The sequence below is a fragment of the Ursus maritimus genome, unplaced genomic scaffold (genome assembly GCF_017311325.1).
Source record: "Ursus maritimus isolate PB19 unplaced genomic scaffold, ASM1731132v1 scaffold_32, whole genome shotgun sequence".
Lineage (NCBI taxonomy): Eukaryota > Metazoa > Chordata > Mammalia > Carnivora > Ursidae > Ursus > Ursus maritimus.
This window is the reverse complement of record NW_024425786.1, coordinates 21,280,108-21,284,698: the sequence shown is the minus strand read 5'-3', so window position 1 is coordinate 21,284,698 and position 4,591 is coordinate 21,280,108. Positions and strand designations below refer to the sequence as shown.

General features: G+C 48.8%; 1 protein-coding gene across 4 annotated transcripts in view; it reads right to left on the bottom strand.

Moving 5' to 3' along the window:
• Positions 1–4,591, bottom strand: part of GMEB1 (glucocorticoid modulatory element binding protein 1) — a 40,223-nt gene that overhangs the window by 32,147 nt on the left and 3,485 nt on the right. For 2 of the 4 annotated variants that reach the window (XM_040619131.1, XM_040619135.1), the window contains exon 1: positions 95–237. The exons of 1 other annotated variant lie outside the window; for it this stretch is intronic. The gene's annotated coding sequence lies outside the window, so the exon portion shown is untranslated. Of the gene's footprint in view, positions 1–94; positions 238–4,591 lie in introns of those variants that run through there. One more of the 4 variants, XM_040619132.1, reaches the window with a different exon arrangement.

Below are 4,591 nucleotides of genomic sequence, written 5' to 3'. Positions count from 1 at the left end.
CCCTCGCCGGCCGCCGCGCGGCCCCCGCGCCCGCCCCCCCGCCCCCACCCCACCCCGCGCCCGCGCCCGCGCGCCCACCCCTCCCCCTCCTCACCGTCTCCGTCGGGCGGGCGGGCGGCGAGCGGCCAGGGTGGGCGGGCGACGGAGCATGCGCAGAGGCCGCCACGGCCGCTACTGCCACCGCCGCCGCCAGGCCGGGCTTCAACACTTCCGGCCGCCGCCGCCGGCGAGCTGGCGCCTTAAAGGGAACGCGTCCTTTTTGCGGGCCCCGCGGAGGATGAACCTCAGCCGGAGGGATTTGAGTGAGTCTTTACTTGAGCAGGGGTCTTCTGCTCTGGAGAGTCACTATTGGAAAGGGCTCTGGGGACCCTAATAACGCTTCTTCCCCCACTTCACAGTAAGGAAAAAGAGGTCTAAATTAAAGATTCACCTCATCCACAATCAGGAACAGGACTCGGTCTCTCTACTCCTCTGGAGGACTGCCCATTTCACCTCCTCAAATCCAGTTTTATGGAGCTTACGTATTACAGACCTTCAGAAGTTATGCCCAACTATCAATTCGGAATCAGAGATCTGGTTGAGTATAGAGTCAGTAACTGGTCACGAGTCTATGAGCAAGCTGCTTGCATTCTCTGAGCCACGCGTGTTTGCCAAGCCTTGCCTGGTTGTGAGGCTATGGGTTCAAGTCTTCTTCGGGGGCGTTATTAACAGCTCCAAGCCTGTATGTCGCCTAAGGCATACGGTTGTTGTTTGTGCTAAAAGAGATGATACTTGAAAAGTGCTTAGGAAAATTTCTAGAGCCAGTAATAGTAATTAGCAAGTATTAAGACCTTTCTATATGGCTAAGCGTTGGGGAAAATGCTTTGTCTCCTATAATATTCCCGGCAACCCTACTACGTAACTTTTTTTCACTCCCGTTTTACAGATTAAAAGCAAAGCACAGGGGGCACCTGGGTGGCTCAGTCGTTAAGCGCCCGCCTTCGGCTCAGGGCCTGCTCCCGGGGACCTGGGATCGAGCCCCGCATAGGGCTCCCTGCTCCGCTGGGAGCCTGCTTCTTCCTCTCCCACTCTCCCTTCTTGTGTTGCCTCTCTGGCTGGCTGTCTCTATCTCCGTCAAATAAATAAAATCTTAAAAAAAAAAAACTAAACAAAACAACCCCCCCGGGGGGGGGCGGGCAAGAGAAGTTAATTCCTCAAAGTCACATAACCTGTAAATGGTAGAGATGGACAGGATTTCAATTCAGGCACTCTTTCTCCACAGTCCAAGGCTATCACTGCTGAGATGGTTGCTCTCCTTATTAGGAACAAAGGAGGTGGTGGTGTGAGGCACTTTTTGGAGGGGGAAGAAGAATTGCTTCCCCATCTTGCCTCCTGTGAGTCATCTCTCTGTTGGATGTCCCATCCACCATGAAGAGGTGACAGGAAGTCTTACAAGTTCTTGATGCAAGGACAGGCGAGGAGACCCAGGAGTCAACAATAGAACTGAATTCAGGGGCTCAGGGATGTTGGCCAAGTCTCATCTTCCTTAAGCCTTGATTTACTCATCTGTAAAATAGAGATGATTTTCCCACTGTGCCCACCTCTCCAGGCTGTTTCCAGGATCAAATGAGGAAATGTAGTACCCACATTAGTATCTGTTCTTACGCTCAAGGACTTACACATTATCAGGTGACTTTGAATATAACGGGGGCTGGTCAGGATTGGAGTCTTGACCTATGTGAACTGTTCCATAGTGGGACCATCTGTATCTTGATCATGCATTGAACATTCACTGTACATTTACCAAAACTCTGTCCTTGCCTTCCAGAAGCTTTTGGTCCACCTTCTTCAGACACAGAATTGTAAACATACAGGACAGTACAGTGTGACAGATATTATCCTAGAGATATAAACTAAGCACTGAACAAGTTCAAAGGTCTCTCCCTGGAGAATTCCTGAAAAGGTTTAGAGAGGAGGGGGTATTTGAGCCGGTCTCAGGGATGAATCAAAGAGAAAATGGTGAAGAACATTCCAAAAAGTACAACGTGTGCAAAGATAAGGGAGAAGTGATGGGAGTTGGGCTGAAGAGGGAGGCTAGACCCAAACGGTTGCCCTAAGGAGTATGGAGCTAGCCTGCAAAGGCTGGGGACCCAAGGAAGGTTTAAGTTCTCTCCATTTGCACTGCTAATACCCAGCCCAGCCCACAGGACTTGCCTGGACCACTGCAGTTAATTTCCTAGCACTCAGCCACACTACCCACCTCACCTCCAGATGCCCTTCACCCTACACACCTAGAGGGAGTAATCTTTTGAAGAGATAAAGTCAAACGTGACCTTCCCGTGAAAAACTTTTTAATAGCCTCCCATTGCACTTAGAATAAAACCCATTCTCCCAGCACTACCACCAGGGCCACCAGGCATGATCTTCCTGCCCTCCTCTTTTTGCCCCTCACTCGCTGTGCTCCAGCCATCCTGGGCTCCTTTGTGTGCTGGGAACCCCCTTAGGGCCTTGTCACTAGCTCTTCCCTCTATCTGGAAAGCACCTCCCTCAGGTCTTCAGAGCTCATTCTCAACCTTCGTTCCTCACAGGCCTTCCCCTGGCTCCCAACCTAAAGTGGGGTTCCCAGCCACATTCTTTTCTATCATTTCTGCCCCCCAGTTCCATCAGGGCAACTGTCATGCTCATCTGGGGGACCATTCCAGGGCAAAGACCACCTCTGAGAGAACTCCCCTCCCCATGCCCTACTTTCTCTCAGTCCTCCTGCTTATTTTGATAGCAATCCCCACAATCTGAAATCCCCTAGATCACTTAGCTATCTGGGGTTAATCTGTATCATTTACCCCTCATAGTATTTAGAGCAGAGTTTGTGCGTGGCAAATGTTGGTTGATTGACTGAGGGAATGAATAATCAGAAAAATTATAAGGTATGGACTGGGGAGGAGAAAGACCAGGAAAAGCAAGCTATGTTGGTGAGACTGCTATGATCATCAAGGCAAAAGAGAGAGGGGACCTCCTGCGGGACAGAGCCAGAACACATCCTCAGGGTGCTGATGTGCTCCAGACAGTTTCAAATTGGAAGCAACAGGTGTTAGTGACCAACTGGATGTGGGGGGTGAGGGAAAGAATGAGACAATGATGACTTCCCAGGGAAGGGACAAAGCAGGAAGAGTTGATTGGGGTTGAGGGAAAGTGGAAATGATGAGTCGGTTTGGACTTCTTGAGTGTAAGGTGTTTGAGGGACGTCCACATGACGGTGTTCAGAAGGAAGTTGGATTGACTTGTCCCAGACAAGAGGCCAGGGCTGGGATCTAGAAGCTGTCACATGGATGGCATCATACAAGCAGAGAATGGATGAGGCCACCCAAGAAGAGTGTGCAGAGAAGGAGGGGGCTAGATGCCCAAACCTAGGGAACGTTAAGCCGAGAGGAACCCGCCAGGCCCAACAGAGGTGGTCAGAAAAGTTAGGTTCCTGGACAGAGGGGAGAAACAAAGCCCAGAGGGCAGGCAGAAAGTTTACACAAAGGGGAAAGCACCAGCCACGTCTGATACTGCAGGAAGCTCTGGCAAGGAAAAAGGAGAAGCCACTGGATTTGGCAACTAACTTCACTGCTGATCCTTCCAGGGTGGGGTCACCTCCGAGGTTGGGGAGGAGGCCGGATTGTTGTGGATCAAGTAGTAAATGGGAGGAGAAGTGACAGAACCAGCCAGTGGAGACAATTCTTAAAATTTTTTCTATAGGGGCCCCTAGGTGGTACAGTCGGTTAAGCAAACAACTCTTGGTTTCGGCTCAGGTCCGGAGTCCTGAGATCAAGCCCTGAGTCAGGCTCCACACTCAGTGTGGAGTCTGCTTAAGACTACATTGCCTTCTCCCCCTGCAGCTCGCTCTCTTTCTAAGCTAAATAAATAAATCTTGGGGCGCCTGGGTGGCTCAGTTGTTAAGCGTCTGCCTTCGGCTCAGGTCATGATCCCAGGGTCCTGGGATCGAGCCCCACATCGGGCTCCTCCTGCTGGGAGCCTGCTTCTTCCTCTCCCACTCCCCTGCTTGTGTTCCCTCTCTCACTGTCTCTCTCTGTCAAATAAATAAATAATAAATAAATCTTTAAATAAATAAAATAAAATAAAATATTTCTATAGAGGAGTGCCCGGCTGGCTCAGTTGGTAACAGTGTGACTCTCAGGGTTGTGAGTTCGGCCCCCATGTTGGGTGTAGAGATTACTTAAAAAAAATTTTTTTTAAACTTAAAGAACACTAATAAAATCTTTAAAACAAGTAAAAAATTTTAAAAAATAAATTTGTTTGACAGAAAGAAGGAACTAAGACATAAAGCAATAAGATGATTAAGAGGAAAGAAAGTCATGTGAAGGTTTTCCTTTTTTTATTTTTTCACTTGTTTTTCCTGTTAATTACACATTCACTATAGAAAATTATAAAGTGCATAAAAGGATGGAGAAGCAGAGGAAAAAAACTAACATATAGGATATTTCCTTTTGATCTTTTTTCTTTTTTTAGATTTTTTTTTTTTTAATTTTATTTATTTGAGAGAGAGAGAATGAGAGAGCATGGTGGGGGGAGGGTCAGAGGGAGAAGCAGACTTCCTGCTCAGCAGGAAGCC